Here is a 21,840-nt window from a genome sequence, read left to right on the forward strand (position 1 = left end):
GATGTTAAGTCCCATAGTGCTTAGAGCCATTTGAACCATTTTGAACCGCTGCCAGCAATCGTGCATAGTGGCTACCGTCTTGCGAAGTCTTTCTGCAACATCGCAGAATGAACATCCAGCTTCTCGTACCCCTGTTACACGACCTCGTTCAAACTCAGTGAGATGTTGACAAGGGCGTCACCTTAAAGGCATTCTTGACTGACATCAACGTACCACGTCCAATTCCAAAGGTAACTAACGCTCACTACCGTTACAGTGACTATTCAAAGCAAACCTGATTTGCATCCTCATAGTGGTGCTACTAGCGCTACTCTTATGCGACTGCCGCGAAATTTGAACAGACATTATCTTTCAGATGTAGAACCGCGCCTACCAATTTTCGTTGATGCCGCACAGCTCCTTCTTGATGTTCAAATGGCTCTGAGCACTATGGGACTCAACTGCTGTGGTCATAAGTCCCCTAGAACTTAGAACTACTTAAACCTAACTAACCTAAGGACAGCACACAACACCCAGCCATCACGAGGCAGAGAAAATCCCTGACCCCCCCGGGAAACGAACCCGGGAACCCGGGTCCTTCTTGATGTTCCGGTTTGTTTCCAGCAGTGTATATGCCAGTCTGTTGTATGTGACAATAGCAGAGAGAAGGTGCTGTGTTCGGATGTGCCTTGTGCTCACCGTGAACGAATTTGCTTATTTGTTTGTGTATTAAAGCGGGCTGTTCAGCGTGTATTCAGGGAGTGGTGGAGGACTGACAGCCATGCAACATACAGCAACAGTGGTCGTAAAAGGATCCCCACCGACAGGGATCAGAGGCGAGTATCACGTCTTCTGAATGTCAATTGGTTTCAAGCCCGAGAGGAATAGCAACTGTTTAATTTCTTATACTTTCCCGGCGATTTTGTTACATCTCGTTGAATCGTGTGTACTGCCGGTGGTCAGCGTTTTTCTAACACAATATTTCGACGTCGTACCTCGGCGTCTTCATCAGGTGTTTCCCGTGACTGAACGACAGGCACGGGACACGGTGAACTTTACCATCGATAATGACGCAAGCTGAATGAATGAATTAAAGTGTGTACTGCAGCTGGTACTTGAACCCGGGTCTGCTGTTTATCACGTAGATGGAGGAACGATTACACCACTGTAGCAGTAGGACCACGATAGCCCACTCTAGTCCGATGCAGCGGTGTTATCCCTATTGCTGTTCTGTTGCAGTGGTTAGCACATCTGCCTAATAAGCAGTAGACCTGGGTTCAAGTGCTGTCTGTGGCACACACTTTAATTCATTTCTTCAGCTTCTGCCGTTGTCGAAGATAAAGTCGAGACTCATATGTTTTAAGGAAATTGTAATCCCATCACAACAATAGATCACCTACATGCAGGATTTCCCCATTACGTGCAAAGGTGGGGTGCTAGTCCAATACCGGAGCGCATCGGTAATAGCGATGATTTAAGAAGTGGAAAATGAACTGCAGGCATAAATTACAGTTTGTTAGGGAAGGCACTGGAGGAGGCTAGTCCGTGCAAGTACGCTAGCCTTAGTACTACAGTGGTGTAATGGGTAACAAATCTGCCTCGTCAGCAAGAGACCTGGGTTCAAATCCTGGCTTTGGCTCACATTTCAGTTAATTTCTTCAGCTTCTGTCGTCATCCAAGAAAGAGTTTAAAGTATGATCTTTAACTCTGCGTGCTCCCTTTGCATTTGGTTCAAATGGCTCTGAGCACCATGAGATTTAACATCTGAAGTCATCAGTCCCCTAGACATAGAACTACTTAAACCTAGCTAATCTAAGGACATCACACACATCCATGCCCGAGGCAGGATTCGAACCTGCGACTGTATCAGTAGCGCGGTTCCGGACTGAAGCGCCTAGAACCGCTCAGCCACAGCGGCCGGCCCTTTGCATTTGCTTACGATTATGTAAGCGCACTGAACACAATACAGGTTGCCAGGTAATGACTGCGTCAGCTGTACCGAGAAAAATGTCTGTATCGACCGAGGCTTTCGACTTCTATCGATATTTGTAGTTGTAAATTATAGATTGCAGCGATTAGTCGTCCTTTTTAAATTTTAATGTGCAGATCTAGATTTCGGCTAGAAGCTAGCCATTCTCAATGCTAAGAATACAAGAAGTACATAGTTCGATGAAGTCATAAAAAGTTATAGGTAACGGCTTCACTCATATGGTTTGTATATTACATACCACTATTATTTTCGCTCAATGCATGTAATTCCCTATTGGTCGGGCTTCATCCACAGTTCATTGAATACTACTGTTTGCGGAAGGCAGGCTGTATGGAGAACACATCGGTTGGTTACATGGCGCCATTTACGTGAACAACGTATATAAACTTCAAGGGAAGTAAACCACTTGAAATCTGCATGAGAATTACATAAAATGAAACATAAGTAAAATTCATACATTGTCGTCCGACTTATTTCATATTCGCCAGCTAGTAATCAAATTTCCATGTTCACTCCTTGTGAGTCAGTTATTATTAATAAAACATTTAAATTACGTCATGTGGTTAAAACTCTTTTTAATTAAAAAAAAATTATAGAACATAAGAAGACACGTGCTGTATACATCTATTAGTTGATATGGCTAAAGTATATTTATCTTTATATCTCCCTTTATTAAAACATAAATATATTGTTCATCATATTTACTAAATAGTTTATAGATGGTGCAAATGTCAGTCAGATGCATGGTTGGTGCGATTTGGCTATTCCGCTATAGATATAGAGTGTGCTAACCTCTTTATCCCTTAAAACCGATTTTCCATGTAAATGCAAAACAATTTTATAACTTGCTGGCAAATATGAAATAAGTCGGACGACAATGTATGAATTTTACTTATGTTTCATTTTATGTAATTCTCATGCAGATTTGAAGTGATTTACTTCCCTTGAAGTTTATATACGTAGTGCATGTAGATGGCGCCATGTAACCAACCGATGTGTTCTCCACACAGCCTGCCTCCCGCAAACAGTAGTATTCAATGAACTGTGGATGAAGCCCGACAAATAGGGAATTACATGCATTGAGCGAAAATAATAGTGGTATGTAATATACAAACCATATGAGTTAAGCCGTTACCTGTAACTTTTTATGACTTCATCTAACTATGTACTTCTTGTATTCTTAGCATTGAGAACGGCTAGCTTCTGGCCGAAATCTAGATCTGCACATTAAAATTTAAAAAGGACGACTGATCGCTGCAATCTATAATTTACAAGTCAGTATAACAGTCGCTGAGTGCAACAGCTATTTATCAATATTTTTACTCCCGTCAGCCACCAGGCGGAATGTCGTCTTATACGCCATGTACACACTAGTATGCAAAATCGAGCGATTTTTGCGTCTAGACAGTGTCTAAAGATAAACGAGCGAGTTTTTACAGACGACTGAGAGAAATTTCGTGTCTATAGACAAGCTCTTACAACAAATTCGCAGAGCTTTTGACTCCTGTTTGGAATGGTAGACACGAGACAGTTTTTAGACAGTATCGCGCAACATTTCATAGTATGGGCATGTTGCCACACATGATCTCAAGTTACTCTCTTTGAGAAGTGGAAATGGCTTCATGGTTTTTTTTATTATTTTGTTTTTCTTATTGTCAGACATCAAAGATGTGGTCAACGGAGAAAGGGTTGCAGCCGATTGAAGTGTTTCACGCATTATGTTTGTGGGCAGTTAGGAATTCCGAATATAAAAATCACAATAAGAAAATGTTGATTTTGGAAGAGCTGACCAAAAGAATGTTAAGGATCGGTGAGTGATGTTGAAAAAAACGTGCTGTCTTCTACTGTCCAACTTGAAAGTAAATTACAGCCGAAATGAGGTCAATCCACAAACAGTTCACGTTTCTACCAACATCTCCTCTTTCGACTTCTTTCACTATCAGTTATCATTACTGCACAAGTCCCGATCCCAACAAGGTCAGTAATATTTAGCAAACATCGCGGAACAAGGTATTCGAGTGTGTACACGAGACGGAATCTGGACTGTCTATATACATTGTTTAGTTACATGTCTATAGACAGTCCCTCTATAATGTCTACAAACAATCGCCCGATTTTATGTACAAGTGTGTAGGCTACGTCGCTTTAGACTGAACAATTAGAAGCTGACTAATGCCGTGCTGAATGGTCCAACGAGTTGCGATTTCAGCTCTTTTCCAATGATGCAAGACGTCGAGTACACGGATGGCCCAATGAGGTATTTAACTCTCAGTGTGTTGAAGATGAAGTTCAGGGCGGAGACCGTTCTTTGATATTTTGGGAGTGTTTTTCGTACCACGATTTGGGCGCACTCATTTAGCTTACCACATTCATGAAACAATATGTTCATTTCGTCATTCTCTATGAATTAGTGTTGTACCTTCTTCCATATCTTCATGATACGTATGCCGAGGACACTTCCACATTCCAGGTTGACAACTGCTATGTTCAACGGGTTGCGTGCATACATTCACGGTTTAAGTAATACACAGGAATTCTATTGCACCTGACCCGCTAAATCATAGGAAATGTGTGGATTTGAAACAAAGGGTTAAACGTAATGTATCAGCTTCAGCAGGATACTGCATATCTGAGGGAACTTGTGGACTCTCTTCGTCGTCAGATTGAGGTCATAATCAACGCTAGACATGGTGGTACTCGTTGTTTGTTGTCTGGTGTGCTTATACACAAGTCATGGGATAGCAATACGCGCATGTGGAGATGCTGGTAGTGTCGTGTACACAAGGTATAAAAGGAAAGTGCTGTTGAGGAGCTCACATTTGTACCCAGGTGATTCATGAGAAAAGCCTTCCGACGTGATTATGGCCGCACTACGGCAATTAACAGACTTTCACCGCGAAATGATAGTTGGAGCCAGACGCATGGGGCATTCCACTTGGGAAATCGTTAGGGAATTCAGTATTCCGACATCCTCAGTGTCAAGAGCGTACCGAGAATACCAAATTTCAGACATTATTTATCACCTATAGACAACGAGAGCAGCGACAGCCTTCTGTTAACGACCGAGAGCAGCGGCGTTTGCGTAGAGTTGTCGATGCTGACAGACAAGCAACACTGCTTGAAATAGCCACAGAAATCAATGTGGGACGTACGACGAACGTATCCGTTACGACAGTGCGGCAGAATTTGGCGGTAATGGGCAGTGCAGTGGAAGACCAACGCAATGCCTTTGCTAACAACACGACATCGGCTGCAGCGCCTGTCCTGCGCTGGTGACCATATCGGTTGGACCCCAGACGACTGAAAAACAGTGGCCTGGTCAGATAAGTCCCAGTTTCAGTTGATAAAACGGACAGTAGGGGTCGAGTGTCGCACAGACTCCACGAAGCGATGGACTCAAGTTGTCAACAAGGCAATGTGAAAGCTGTGGTGGCTCCATAATGCTGTGGACTGTCTTTAAATGTGGACTGATGAAACGTCCCCTTAGAAAAATTAGTGAATTACTGTGCTGGTAAACCCCTTACGTTATTTGATTTTCAAACAGCTGAGCAAAACTGAACGTACTCAGACATTATTCTCTTTAGTTATTCCGATCATCACTAAACTGACACACAATATTTTTAGCGCAACGCAATCTGACTTTCAATAATCCCTACAAAAGAATGGCTCTGACTAACAATAACCTATAACTTTCATGAATCACTTACCTCACAAAAATCTTCGTTACTCGAACTACTGCAATACAGCGAGCGCCAAAACTGCCAGCTAAATAAAGGATTCTAACTAGTGAAGGCACTAACTACTGATAGACATAGTTAGCAAATGAGAGATTTTGATAGAGAACAAACAATGTATTTACCTTAATAGTGTTCAAAAGTCATAATATATATATCAGTTCATGAGATCCAGTCTTACAAATTTACTCTCTCTGATGGACACAAGTCCAGATCATCCGCTCTGAAAACTCCGCCATCTCTCTCCCCACATCCACCACTGTTGGCGGCTCACCTCCACCTGCGCAACGCTACGCGCTGTTAACAGCCTACTGCCCAACACTACAATAGCAAATTCCAACAGTGCAAACCAGCCACAGACTGCACACAACACAGTCAGGGATTTTCATACAGAGCGCTACATGACGTTACCAACACAAAAACCTAAACAGCCTACTTACACTGGGTCCTCTGGTCCAATTGAGCTGACCATCGACTGGAAATCATTACGTTCAGCTACCTGAAGAACTTTTTCAGCCGTTCATGGACTTCACATTCCCAAACAACTACGTCACGTTACCGGTCCACAGTTGTTCGTGTTTGGTTTGGAGAACATTCCAGACAATTCGAGCAACCGACATCGCCGCCTAGATCTCCCGACATGAATCTCGTCGAGTATTTATGAGACATAATCGACAGGCTAGTTCGGGCGCAGACTCCTGCACATGCAACTCTTTCGCAATCATGAACAGCTATAGAGGCAGCACGGCTCACTTCCAACGACCTGTTGGGTCCATGCTACGTCGAACTGCTTCACTACACCGGACAAAAGGAGGACCGCCACGAGGTTAGGAGGCCCCCTATTACTTTTGTCACCTCTGCGTAACGCTTCCGACGTACCTCAGCGCTCACTCCAGTCTTCATTAAAGCGAAATGTTTGTTCTGTGAGTTGTATTATTGTTTGAGACATTGTGCTTCCATGTTTTTGGTATGACGGCAGGACGCAGACGCAGAGTCCCGGCGGGCGGCTGGACATGTAGGTCGCGCGGAGGCGCAGGTGCGGCGGCGGCGGAGCTGTGCGGCGAGGCGCGCCGCGCGAGAATTGCCCTTACGTCAGCGCCTCTCCACTTCCAGGGACGCCGCTGGCATTCGCGGCTCTCGTGCTCGAGCGCTCTCGCTTGCGACACCGGCCGACCTTTCGTTTGGGTACGGCCCCATCGGCGATTGCCGATTTTACACCTGCTCAGATTTTACCCTTTGGCATTCAAAAATGAAATTTCCAAGCGGCAATAAGAACCTTATGCTAAAACTCAGAGCAGTTAAAGGGAAATCAAGGTAGAACCACTACTGCATAACGAAGCTAAGTTGTCCGATGTCACAGTGTATTCCCACTTCTTGCCGATCTACAGAACTGCCGTGAAGTTCAAATGGTTCAAGTGGCTCTGAGCACTATGGGACTTGACATCTGTGGTCATCAGTCCCCTAGAACTACTTAAAGCTAACTAACCTAAGGACATCACACATATCCATGCACGAGGCAGGATTCGAACCTGTGACCGTAGCGGTCGCGCGCTTCCAGACTGAAGCGCCTAGAACCGTACTGCCACACCGGACGGCTGCCGTGAAGTGGTAAATTGTTTAACGCTAGCCTCCGCACTGGTGATCGATAATGGGCGGTAATGCAATGGTCCTCTGCTCTGGAGTAGTGTGTTGGAATCCGAAGGATGAGAGCAATTATCTCCACTGGCAGCACCTACCCTGAAATGGGAGGAATGTTGGAGGCGTTCAGCTGCAAACCAGTAGACTGCGGATACCCTGGTGCCATCCGAAAGCTCTCGCATAGTCTTAAGTACCGATGAGTTATGGCGTTGCTGGTGGTACATGCTCAGTCGTGTTATTCGAGAGGAATAGGAATGTGCACGTAGTGGGTTGCACCCTATTCCTTCCTGGATCATCATGAAAACCAATTTTGGTGTCTGTGATAAGCTGAAGAGGGAGTTTATAGAATCTATATAATCAGAAGTTGGTCGGCAATATTACTAACGTGCCGTAAAGAACGGCACAGAGATTAAAATGTGTTATAGACGCAACTGGGAATATAGCTGAATAGATTGTTGAAGTTCGCGGTGGGATTGATTAAAACTCCTAAAAATCTCTGGAACGTTGTAGAATCAACAAGCGAATGAAACTTCATTATACTAGATGATGATGACGATTTGAGTTTGTGGGGCGCTCGACGGCCTGGTTATCAGCGTCCGTACAAATTTCTGAGCTTTTCACTGTCCAGTGTCGCCATTTCCGGAACGATGATGAAGTGATGACAACACAAATGCCCAGTCCCTTGGCGGAGAAAACCCTCGACCCGGCAGGGCTTCGAACCCGGAACCCTGTGATCCACGGACAGCAACGCTAGCAGGTTTTTTTTTTTTAATCTCGTTTTGTACGTTATTGTTCGTTGCATTTGCTCGGGGCGGACGTCCCATGACACACGTTCAAACTCATCTTTGATCCACGCACTCATTTTTTTTTTAATTACAGAGGGGAGCTAACGCTTTGACCGAACACGCTGAGCTACCATACCGGCAATTTACTAATCTTCTCTGTATCGTTCCAATTGTAATACGCGTACCGCCGAGGCGTGTACGATACTACACCACTAGCTGCGGACATTTTATGATTCAAATGGCTCTGAGCACTATGGGACTTAGTTGAGGTCATCAGTCCCCTAGAACTTAGAACTACTTAAACCTAACTAACCTAAGGACATCACACACATCTATGCCCGAGGCAGGATTCGAACCTGCGACCGTAGCGGTCTCACGGTTCCAGACTGAAGCGCCTAGAACCGCTCGGCCACAGAGGCCGGCGGACATTTTATGCTAGAGGAACTAAGTATAAGAGTGATGTGCAAGGTAAGTGGACTTTTCAAGAACATCAGCCGGCCGCGGTGGCCGAGCGGTTCTAGGCGCTTTACTCCGGAACCACGCGACTGCTACGGTCGCAGGTTCGAATCCTGCCTCGGGCATGGATGCGTGTGATGTCCTTAGGTTAGTTAGGTTTAAGTAGTTCTAAGTCTAGGGAACTGATGACCTCAGATGTTAACTCCCATAGTGCTCAGAGGCATTTTGAACCAAGGACATCAATGGGTTTGCGTTTGTTTACACTCTCGTCTATTCCTTTCTGGGTAAATAGAGACATTTTCAACTATGATAGACACTCAAACACGTAGTTTACTTGCTATGCTTTCCGGCTGTTTTTAAATACCAAATAGTTTTCGTATTAATTATTACAGCTAAACACACTTCTCTCAACCGATAATCTAAAGACTGGAAAAGCTACCAATAAGTATAATTAGCACGTGTTGACTTTATTAGTCTCATATGAACGCTCCAGAGCTAGGAAGTCTTAACTCCTAGTTGATTGTACAATTTGTACTGCTATTGAACATTACATTTTTGCTAATACATTGACTATCATAGCCGAATGGGCAGCGTCAGTGCCTCCGGTGTGGAAGAACCTGGCTTCGACCCCAGTACCCCCTCAAATCTTTTCTGTTGTGAGGAGGTCTGCAACGGGATCCACTCAGTCCTTGTGAGACCAGATGAGGAGCTGCTTGAGCACAGAAGCAGCGGCACCATCAGGATTCATCCACTGGCAGCACGGCTGGAAGGACTGGCAACACGCTGGTCATCAGTCCCACGGCTGCGGACAGCTCCTCGTACTGCCTGGTAGGCAGCAGCCGGCCAGTCCGAACTCGCCTAACGGCCTTGTCCGCGAGTGGCGTCTCCACTGTTCTCCTGAAACTATGTATCAGCATTTTGCTTACGATTATGCGTTTAATTCTGCGCTCCGAAAAATACGCCTGTTTTAAAGCACAGTTTACTTACCTTGTTTCAGTATCACTTCGTAGACTCACATGAAAGTACAAATCGGAGTATTCATTTCTTGTCCTGAACTTCAGTAAATTTTATTTCTATACTGGCGTTCTATCAAGAAGTTTTAGTTTGGGTCTTGTAAAAATGTATACATATTATAAAATTGTTCATAATTTCCCTGCTCTGTATAATAAACAGATGTTTTATTAACAGTATAACAAAAGAGATCTCCTCATTAGCGCAGCAGTTAAAGTGAATGATTGTCACACGGAAGGGGAAGGCTCGATATTCGGCACTGCTTTTTTTTGTGGTGAAGCTAAGATAGGTTGTGTTCAAGCTCGTGAGTAAAACTGGAGGATCGATGCGGCTCCAGTTCGGACAAGTCGACGTGACGGGCTGGAGAGCAGAGTGCCGATCAAGGCTTCTCCATGCTGGAACACCGAGCGAGGCGGCGCAATTCTACTCGTAAGATGCTGGTCTGGTAGTCGACCATCTAGATTTAGTTTTACCCTGATTTCTCTAAACCGCTTAGGGTGAATATCCGGATGGTCCCTTTGAAAAGGCATGGCCGATTTCCTTTCCCAATGACAGTCTGTACTCCGTCTCTAGTGACTTAGGGGTCGATGGCGTGTTAAACCCAAACCTTCATTTCTCCTTGCTGACTTTCAACAACGTCGGTGACATAGGATCGCTATCTCTGAGCTTGATCATAGCATTTAGCTTATTAATAACAAAATAAAATTTTTACATAAAACAAACCAAAAGCATAACGAAACTGCCCTGCACCAGATCAAACCATCTGATTCCTATTCCCCTAAACAGAACGGTAACTCGGTGGTGGCCAAGTTTCTCAAAATCAGTTCCACTACTATCAATGTTTCTACCTCTATTCTGCAGGATGATAATTGTAGAAGTTTTCGGGGGGCGGTGGAGCAGGGTAGATGTGTCAATGTGAGGGAAGGTGTCCTGGTCTGGAAACGACCGAGTTATTAGCGGATATCGTTCTGATACCTCTCACAGAGGACCTCTTCTACTGCAAGCTCTTGGTTTCCATATTTTGGGAGGAAGTAGTACGGACCAAAACAAGAAAACAATGCCCAGTAAACATGGGATCCGAGGTACCTACCTCAAGATCAGTACCTAATACCATAAGAGCTATTAGCACGTTTTCATATTTGCTACCGTCAAACACGTCTTTTCTAGTGAGCACGTGTTCATAACTCTAAAGATATTCATTTTAGAGCCCATGTTTACAAGATTTTTTTTTGCTGTTTTGGTAGTTGCTACCGCCTTCCAAAACAGTCAAAGCAACGGGCTTACAGTAGAAGACGTCCGCTGTCAGAGATATCAGAACAATTTTTCCTTATAACTTTTCACTCGATGATTTCCGAACAAGGGTCCTGTACCTCAAATTGATACATTTACCCTTCTCCATCATCCATGAAAGTTCGTATGTCATCACGGAATCACCCTGTATTTCACTGAAATAGTTGCCACCAATCGGTATTTTTAAATAATGCATAATAGACATTACATTTAATTATTATAAATTTTCTATGTCACCGTCGGAACAGTTTCTTTATGTTCCTGCTGCATCATCAGCCAGTGGGGGAATAAAATTGCAACAGACTGTTTGCAATGATACAGGCGTTCCCAGAGTCTGAAAATTGTAGAGACTGCGAAATGGTTCAAATGGGTCTGAGCACTATGGGACATAACTTCTGAGGTCATCAGTCCCCAAGAACTTAGAACTACTTAAACCTAACTAACCTAAGCACATCACAGACATTCATGCCCGAGTTAGGATTCGAACCTGCGACCGTAGCGGTCGCGCGGTTCCAGACTGTAGCGCCTAGAACCGCTCGACCACACCGGCCGGCGTAGAGACTGCAGAAAATACTGAAAGGGCAACTGTGAAGCAAGGGATTGATGGTCGGTAATTAATTACCGGTTATTCATTAACGTAAGCAACTTATACAATATAGCAATTTTCTCACAGCAAATATTGGAAGTGGCAATCACCAGTTATCTGAAATTTTGTTACCTCCCCTTCCTTCTTTTAACAAAAGATTTCCGTGAAACGTATTTGTTAAAACGCGTTTATCTAAATAAATGTCCAAAAGTTACGATTCTCCTTTTCGAATAGTTGCTACGAAGTTTTCGCTCAAATATTTCTTTCAAAACATCTTCATTGAATTTTCGCTATGGTGAGCTATGCGCTTTAGACCTCTACAGAGCACATTTTAATGTCTTCTGGTGCTTTCGGTCTCGTCAGTAGTGTCTAGCTCTCACAGTTCCTGCAGGAGGATTTTCCAGACAATCATCTGGACAAACGGATTTTCTTTTCTATTCAAAACGACTTATTCACTAATAACTTTCATTGAAAAAAGGTTTTGCTGTTGCAGTTCTTTTTCTGTTTTCCAAGCAACATCTGTTACCTTCTGTACTTACGGTGCCTACGTAACAAAACTGATATTTTTACGTTATAGTCTTTTTAAGTTTGAACGTTTTCTGAATGTTGGAAATTTAGTTAGGATATTCTTTTTGCGTTTTTCATTGCCAGCTATTGGGGAAACATCACCCACAAATCTTAGGCTGTGAATGGAAATTCTGTTCCCTTTAATTACATGGGCTTTTGATTCAAAGATCTGTATAGCTTGTTCGATGAAAAAGATTAAACAAATGTGGTGACACTGAGCAAATTTGTGTTACCCCTTTTCCAATATTAGTTTTACGTTTCTCTCTCCACCAGCCTTCATCAGTATGCTTTGGTACATATTAAATATTATTCTCTTATCTTTCCACTCTAAATATATATCTGTCAAGTTCATGAATTTTTTCCAGCTAAATTAACTTGCACTCCTTCCCCCCCCCCCCTTTTTTTTGTTGCAACCCTGCTTGGTGCCGATTATGGGAGAACATAATTACAACGGAGCATAAAATTCTGTCGCAAACTTTCACACCTCTTGCAGTTTGTTGTACGTTGGGGCAGGGAGCTATGGCACTGCCATCATTCCACTTCAGTTTCATCTGTGGTTCCGTATTCCAAGGACTTCACGTAGCTCCACAGAGAAGAAAGCAGCAAAACGGGAATGAGACCTGGCCCGCCCAGACAGCAACTGCGCAAGCCGCACGCCGCTTCACGGATTCGAGCAGGCGCGCCTGACCGGAATAGATGGCGCACGGTGGATTAACGACTAAGGCCGTCTTGCTGGCAAGTTTCGATGTGATTTTTAGGTGGTTTCCCACATCGAAGTAGGTGAATACCGGGATGGTGACCATGTCCCGCCTCAGATCTCGCTACGCAAAATTTAGAAAACGATGACACCAACCTACATAGTTAAAACTAGACGCAGACAATTGGGATACACAAGTTCAGTCCCAGGAGGATAAAAGGGTGGCAAAAGGAAGGGCATCCAGCCATCCTCTAACTCTAACAATTCCAAGTGCGATAATTAATACGCTGGTAACTTGTAAATGGTAGATAAATGCAAAAGAAAAAAAAAAAAAGAAGAGCGAGACTGAAGATCACGCTGCGCGCACAGGCCGTCCCTTTCCAATCCGGCGATAAGTGTTGCTCACGAATAGAGTGCTGTCTTGTTAAAAACACATCAGCACGCGGACAACAAGGTAAAAATTCTGCAAGATATGTGGCAGCACGTCTTAAATGAAAAATCAAATAACGTGGACCTTTCAGAGGGATGGCTACAAATAAGTCTCATTAGTTAGTCTTGCTTACTTGAAGTAGGTACGTTCCACAAAACGTAGCTGCTGATGTGAGAGTTTCTCATGACTTCAGACATTACGACAGGTGATAACATATCACGATCATAAAAGCTCTTATCCATTACAAGACAAGCTGTTGGAACTTCGGAATTGCCTGACTGCGCTGGGTGATCCATTCGCAGAGCTCTTGGTTCAAAATCAATTGGTTCTATCGCTTGCACACGCTGTTTATGATAGGATTGTAACTGTTGCTACACCGGTACTATACACACTGGATTCTTTGAGCGACGTATTTCGCAGAGAGTTGACAGGTGGTAATACTGTCACGTCGAAACCACAATCAGGTCCAAATCCACAAAAAGGTTCGTCAATGAAGTACAACAGTATTGAAAGCGCATTTATTAGGGATACCAACGTACAGCAAAAGCTGAATTGAACTCCAGGTCGGAAAGTGCTGTTATTTATACAGACATGGAATATTCCAGAATATACAAACATTACAAATGTAAGACATTTGCAGAGCCTTCCAGGAATGATAAACACTAAATAACACGTAATTGGTTAGTGACTGGGTTTGAAGTGGCGACCCGCAGCGTTCCAGCAAATGTCGCTAAGCGCTGCCCCACGAGGAGTGCAGCACAGCTCGTCCCCATTGATCCCTCACCTGAAGAAACAGTGAGCTATTGTTTCAGAGGTTTACACTGGAGTCGACTACGGCACCCTGGATCCAGATCTTGTCAGGTCCTGTGTCTGGCAGCGCTGGAGGATCTTCGCGCTGTGGCCGTTTTGTCACATTCTTCCACAATGATGAGGCATCGGAGGTAGACACTCCCCCCTCCCATCGCAGCTTCGCCGTCATACAGCGAGTCTTCAGTTTCCTCGAACGAGAAACCCCATCGTTGATCCGCGCCTCAGCTCTCTAGGAGGACTTCATGCAGAGAATACGTACGACATCTCTGCGCTTTTGCCTTCTCGATGAAGGGTCATAATCGTCAACTTTGATGTGACGTCTGCCAAGCTACGAAGGTTACGATACGCCCCAAAGTAGCACTTTGGTAACTTTTTCGCTATTCCCAAATTCCGCACAGACGTAAAAATCCGTACTAAGTCTTAGGGGCTACATCTCACTATACGGTGTTCGGCGTAATAGCGGGGGCCGAGTGAGGTGGCGCAGTGGTTAGCACACGGGACTCGCGTTCGGGAGGACGACCGTTCAGACCATCCTGATTTAGATTTTCCGTGATTTCCCTAAATTACTTCAGGCAAATGCCGGGATGGTTCCTTTGAAAGGGCACGACCGACTTCCTTCGCCATCATTTCCTAATCCGATGGGACCGATAACCTCGCTATCTCGTCTCCTCTCCCGAATAAACCAACCAACCTAGGGCACAAAATCGAGCAATTTTTGTGTTTAGACAGTGTATAAAGATAATAGAGCGATTTTGTGTAGACAAATGAGAGAAATTTCTTGCCAGCCAACCAACTAACGTTGTGGCGCTTTCGATCCTTCTCCTGGGAGTCCGGGGTCCGTACGCGTGCCAGCTGCCTTTGTTCTTCGGTCCTGGAGATGAGATCTTCCACGTAGTCATCTTGAGCGGGACCTCGAGAGCGTGGAGCAGAAAGAAGGGTGTGAAGCCTGTGGTACCTTGGTTCGCTGTGTTATATGCGAATGTGACGACGGGCAGTATTGTATCCCAGTCTCTATGTTCGCCATCAGTGTACATCGAGAGCACTCCTGCCAACGTCTTATTAAAGCGTTCTCCTATACGAAGCAATACCATCTCCTCAGAGTGGATTGTACCTTGGACACAGTTCTTAGTCGAGAACCTGCGTCCGCTCTCTGTAACATGAGCAACTTAGAACAACGCCTCTGAGGCAACTTTCCTCTAGACGTCCGTTCAGCTTTTTGGGCACTACATGCTGTTACACCATACGTTGAATCAATTCCTGTATAGTGTCGTTTTCAATTTTCGACAACCAGGCGTGATCTTTATACAGCAGTAAAACCTGCCGCGGACATACGACAGGCGACGGCGTATTTTTTTCCTGAGATACAGTCATCAACAACGATGCGGCGCGCAGTTTGTCACGAGACGTACGACAGTTTATAAGCATCTGCCTTACACTCATTGGTCATCCAAGACTTTGAACCGCCTGAAATATTCACTTGCTCACCTCAAAATATTCGATTTGTGATCCTCTATTATCGTACGTATAATTTTGCCCCTGAAAGTCACTAATTTGTAAAATTATTTGTAAGTTATAATTGAAGTGTCTTTTTCGCTTCCTTCTGCCCCATAAAAGTATATCGTAGACGGACCGTATACCATACATTATGTGCGTTCTGTGTCACGAAGTCAGTCTTTGACTTTTGGAAAACCTTATACATCGGTCTCATAGTGGTTCCGGCGTCCCATTCAGACTACCATTTGTCTGATTTTCCGAGTCGGATGTTTCTCTTGCTAACTGTTCAATATCCTGTACCCCGAGTATAAATATTGTTCACTATTTAAGTAGCGTCCTTGTACTTCGTATTGTACCCTGAAGTCTTCTTAACATATTAAGAAGATACTGGTAAGACCTCTTCCCGCGAAAGTCGTTTCTGAAATTTCCAGATTAGACTAAAATGTCCGCCGTCTCAAATATTACTTCTCTAATGTGGCTCACTCTTCAGTTAATTAAAAACTAAAAATATAGCCTATTGATAATGGCAAAGAAGTTTTCTCATTTGGTAGTTCTACTTGCATAATCTTGTTCGGGTAGCACATACCTAAATTTTGGTTGATTTGCAATCGCGTACAGCGCGTACTATTTCAGATATCAGATATCGGGCAGCGTTTCAGTATAATCTTTACCTCTTTCTACACTACTCTGCATATCTTAAAGTATTTATTCACCTAGACTGAAATCGACCTCATTTTTTTCACATTACAACTAAGTGCGGGAAACTTTTCTCCATGTCCTGGACGATAAGCATGAGGTGGTTATTATTTCGTTTTGCTCCACATGTTTTTCACCTGTCATTCTTTTCTTGTTTCTGCTTAAATTCAAATGTTTTTAATCCACGCACTTCATACTACTGTCTTACTGTCTGTGAAACTTCGATTTTAAAGGACAGAATACTCTTTAGCCTTAGTAGTAATTCTGTACTCAGCGCCCTTGTTTTTCTTAACTTCCATAATTTGCAAACGTCGATTCCCCAATGCTTAGTTATATTTTTGTTATTATCCTCATTTCTTAAGTTCGAAACAGTTTTAAGAGTTTTAGAATTTATTTGAATCCAAGCATCTAAGTTAACATCTTCTTCCAAACCAATTTCGTTCACTCTGGCCGTGGTGTTTTTATCTTCACGTTTTGTGTTCTGCCGTGTGACCTTCAGTCTCCAACTAACCACATTTACACCGTCACACGGTTCCTTGGCTCGCTTACTGTTCCCAATAAATGTGTGCAGCTAAACTGGTCTCTTGTTGAACGTGTGACCGCAGCTGCTCCTGTGACTACCGGCCCTGGCCTTCGCATTGTCGTTGCGGCTGGCAAATTCCAACCGCTGTCCGCATTCCACGGTCCGCTCTGAATGAGCCTGATAGCGGAGAGATGAGGCGGTTATCTGACACGCGATCAGCTCCGCCTAATTGTGTTCAACAAGTTGGGATAACATGCCTCTGACTAGGTCGATTATCTGCAAAGTGTGGGCGGCCTGTTTTTATGATTGCAAGTCCGGAAACTTTATTCATTGACACGTGATACTCTAGCACACCAGACAAGCTTGTACGGAGATAAGCGTCCGAGCAGCTTGGGGGCGTATTGTCTAGTGAACCAAGACACGACTTTCTCCTGCTGCTTTACTGTGAGTCATCACAGCGCGAAGTTGCTATGTGCTTCATTAACTCCAGAGTCCAGGACGTCCTATTTTTGGCGTTTGCAAGCACATCTCACTGTATGCAATTCATGATTTTATAAGTACATTTTACAAACTATATTTACTGTTTGCAAAATAAATAAATAATTAAATAGTTTAAATGGTTCCGAGCGCTATAGGACTTAACATCTGAGGTCATCAGTCCCCTAGAACTTAGAACTACTTGAACCTAACTAACCTAATGGCGTCACACACATCCATGCCCGAGGCAGTAGTCGAACCTCCGACCGTAGCGGTCACGCGGTTCCAGACTAAAGCGCCTAGAACCGGTCGGCCACACCGGCCGGCTACTGTCTGCATTACAGCCAACATTTAAAGAATGGTGGCACTAGTGGCTAGAACAGAAGTAGCCTTGAATGAGATTTTCACTGTGCAGCGGATGTGCGCTGATATGAAACTTCCTGGCAGATTACAACTGTGTGCCCGATCGAGACTCGAACTCGAACTCTAGTAGAGCACTTGCCCGCGAAAGGCAAAGGTCCCGAGTTCGAGTCTCGGTCGGGCACACAGTTTTAATCTGCCAGGAAGTTTCATATCAGCGCACACTCCGCTGCAGAGTGGAAATCTCATTCTGGAACCATCCCCCAGGCTGTGGCTAAGCCATGTCTCCGCAGTATCCTTTCTTTCAGGAGTGCTAGTTCTGCAAGGTTCGCAGGAGAGCTTCTGTGAAGTTTGGAAGGTAGGAGACGAGATACTGGCAGAAGTGAAGCTGTGAGGAGCGGGCGTGAGTCGTGCTTCGGTAGCTCAGATGGTAGCCGGCACGGTAGCTCAGCGTGTTCGGTCGAGACCCGGTTGGCTTCTGTAATAAAAAAACTGAGTGGAAGGATCAACCACCGAACTTGAACAGGATGTCTCGCAACGTCCGCAACGACCAAACACAACGATAAAAAAAAAAAAAAAAAAAAAAAAAAAAAAAAAAAAAAAAAAGATGGTAGAGCACTTGCCCGCGAAAGGCAAAGCTCCCGAGTTCGAGTCTCGGTCGGGCACACGGTTTTAATCTGCCAGGAAGTTTCAGAAGTAGCCTTGTTTATTTCCCTTAAACCAAACTGGATACAAAAAATAGTTTTTTAATAAATGAAAAACGCCAGTTTGCTTTGTTCTACAGTATTACTTTTATTGTGTTAAGCGGTTTTCGGCTTAGAAGGCCATCTTCAGAGATTTACTGAGTATTGTCACCAAAGAATTTACAACCTTTGCAACCAACATTGGAAGAGAAGGTACACATCTTGATTGAAGCAGAAACAGACAGTAAGTAACATCTTTGACAGTGTGGTGGTAATGCAATGAAAAAGTAAAACATTGAACAGCAAATAAGTAAAAATGCAGTAGACAGGAAAAACTTTAACACAAAATAGGAACAGCATGCTTACGTAACAGTTTCTATTAATAAACAAAAGTAATAAAATAAAATGAAATTAGACAAGGCGACACCCAACATGCCAGTGGTGGAATGCATTGATATTGTGACAGAGCTGATGCACAAGTCTAATGTCAGTCCTGTGGAATTAAATGACTTGGGACTGGCCAATCAGACCTGCTTGGCACAGAACTGTTTCCAGTTCCAAGAGACTATAAACAATTAGATGGCTTATCTATGGGTTCCCCTGTTATTCCACTGTTGGCTGAAATATTTATGGACGATTTTGAACAAAATTTTCTAAAAACATAACCTCTGAGTGCAAATATCAAATACTGGTTTAGATATGCAGATGATGTCCTATGTCTGTTGACTGGTACTACAAGACAACTCAACACATTTTTGAAAAACCTAAAAAGTCAACATGAAAATATTCAGTTCACAATGGAGATTGGCAACAAATCCTTAAACTTCTTAGATCTTACTGTTGACATCAGTACACACACACACACACACACACACAGACATTATCTCAAAATTTATAGAAAAACTACAACTACAGACACAGTTTACCTTCTTGCTCACAACGCCCCATAGCTCACAAACATGCAGCTTTCCACTCAATGGTACACCGTCTCATATCTATCCCCATGTCCAGAGATGATTTTAAAACACAGTTAGATACAATAAAATTTATTGCCACAGCCAATGACTACAGTCCAGTTCTTTTTGACCACATCTTGCATAGGAAACAAAAACGGAAAATTATACTCTTCCTCTATGCCCCATCTGCTTCCCCACAAACAGTCTGCAAGAAATGATGTACACTACCAATCTAGGCGAGGTATCACAGATTGTAGCCAAAGCACTGAAAGCCTACAAGTATAAGCTTTCCTACTACGTTAAGAACACGACAGCTCAGTGTATTTTCAATAGCAAAGATAAGATCCAGTTATTAGCCAACAATGGGGTATACAAAATTACCTGTTCTGACTGTGACAAGTCTTACATTGGTCAGTCAGGCAGAAACATAGGATCTAGGCTGGCTGAACATGAACGCAGCTGGAGGTTGCAGAATTCTGACTCCGCGTTTGCTGAGCATGTACTGAGTGAGGGTCACATCTACCAGCCAGTGTTCCCTGTACTTCACTTAGCAAACAAAGGCCATAAACTCAACCTGCGGGAAGCCCTGGAAATTAACAAACATCTAGCTCACAGTCCAGATCTAATCCTAAATGACCAGACACAGCTCAACACTTACCCGCTCCTAAATTTCATATAATCGTCTCTGTTGTTCATTACCTCCCACACTGTCTGTTCCTACATATTCTCATTTTCCTGTATTCATTAAGTTCTTTTGTTATATTGAAGTTGTCTATGTATTATTATAGACTGAAGTTTCAATGGTTTAGGCTTTCTTTTAATTGATATACACTCCTGGAAATGGAAAAAAGAACACATTGACACCGGTGTGTCAGACCCACCATACTTGCTCCGGACACTGCGAGAGGGCTGTACAAGCAATGATCACACGCACGGCACAGCGGACACACCAGGAACCGCGGTGTTGGCCGTCGAATGGCGCTAGCTGCGCAGCATTTGTGCACCGCCGCCGTCAGTGTCAGCCAGTTTGCCGTGGCATACGGAGCTCCATCGCAGTCTTTAACACTGGTAGCATGCCGCGACAGCGTGGACGTGAACCGTATGTGCAGTTGACGGACTTTGAGCGAGGGCGTATAGTGGGCATGCGGGAGGCCGGGTGGACGTACCGCCGAATTGCTCAACACGTGGGGCGTGAGGTCTCCACAGTACATCGATGTTGTCGCCAGTGGTCGGCGGAAGGTGCACGTGCCCGTCGACCTGGGACCGGACCGCAGCGACGCACGGATGCACGCCAAGACCGTAGGATCCTACGCAGTGCCGTAGGGGACCGCACCGCCACTTCCCAGCAAATTAGGGACACTGTTGCTCCTGGGGTATCGGCGAGGACCATTCGCAACCGTCTCCATGAAGCTGGGCTACGGTCCCGTACACCGTTAGGCCGTCTTCCGCTCACGCCCCAACATCGTGCAGCCCGCCTCCAGTGGTGTCGCGACAGGCGTGAATGGAGGGACGAATGGAGACGTGTCGTCTTCAGCGATGAGAGTCGTTTCTGCCTTGGTGCCAATGATGGTCGTATGCGTGTTTGGCGCCGTGCAGGTGAGCGCCACAATCAGGACTGCATACGACCGAGGCACACAGGGCCAACACCCGGCATCATGGTGTGGGGAGCGATCTCCTACACTGGCCGTACACCACTGGTGATCGTCGAGGGGACACTGAATAGTGCACGGTACATCCAAACCGTCATCGAACCCATCGTTCTACCATTCCTAGACCGGCAAGGGAACTTGCTGTTCCAACAGGACAATGCACGTCCGCATGTGTCCCGTGCCACCCAACGTGCTCTAGAAGGTGTAAGTCAACTACCCTGGCCAGCAAGATCTCCGGATCTGTCCCCCATTGAGCATGTTTGGGACTGGATGAAGCGTCGTCTTACGCGGTCTGCACGTCCAGCACGAACGCTGGTCCAACTGAGGCGCCAGGTGGAAATGGCATGGCAAGCCGTTCCACAGGACAACATCCAGCATCTCTACGATCGTCTCCATGGGAGAATAGCAGCCTGCATTGCTGCGAAAGGTGGGTATACACTGTACTAGTGCCGACATTGTGCATGCTCTGTTGCCTGTGTCTATGTGGCTGTGGTTCTGTCAGTGTGATCATGTGATGTATCTGACCCCAGGAATGTGTCAATAAAGTTTCCCCTTCCTGGGACAATGAATTCACGGTGTTCTTATTTCAATTTCCAGGAGTGTATTTATTACTGTCCATGTTTAATACTTCTTGTAGTTGTCTCATCAAATATTGTTTATATTTTACTTGGTTCATTTATTTAATGCAAACTGTTACACAGACACAGTTTGAATATAATGTTAATGTTTCTGCTGTTTGCTCCTCTTGTACGAGGGTAAGTCAATTATTATCCGCAAAGTAGTTATAAAATTTTATTGTAATCAAATAGAAAACTTACAAGAACATCAGTTTTCGACATAGTCTCCTTGCGTTTCAACGCACTTGGTCCATCGTTGTACAAGCTCCTTGATGTCCTCATGAAAGAAGGTTCGCGGTTGAGCTGGGAGCCAGGAATACCCCACTTCTTTCACTGCTTCGTCCGAGGCAAATCGACGGCCCCTTTATGCCTGTTTGAGTGGACCAAACAAGTGATAGTCAGAAGGGGCAAG

Source organism: Schistocerca nitens, chromosome 1, assembly GCF_023898315.1.
Source record: "Schistocerca nitens isolate TAMUIC-IGC-003100 chromosome 1, iqSchNite1.1, whole genome shotgun sequence".
NCBI lineage: Eukaryota > Metazoa > Arthropoda > Insecta > Orthoptera > Acrididae > Schistocerca > Schistocerca nitens.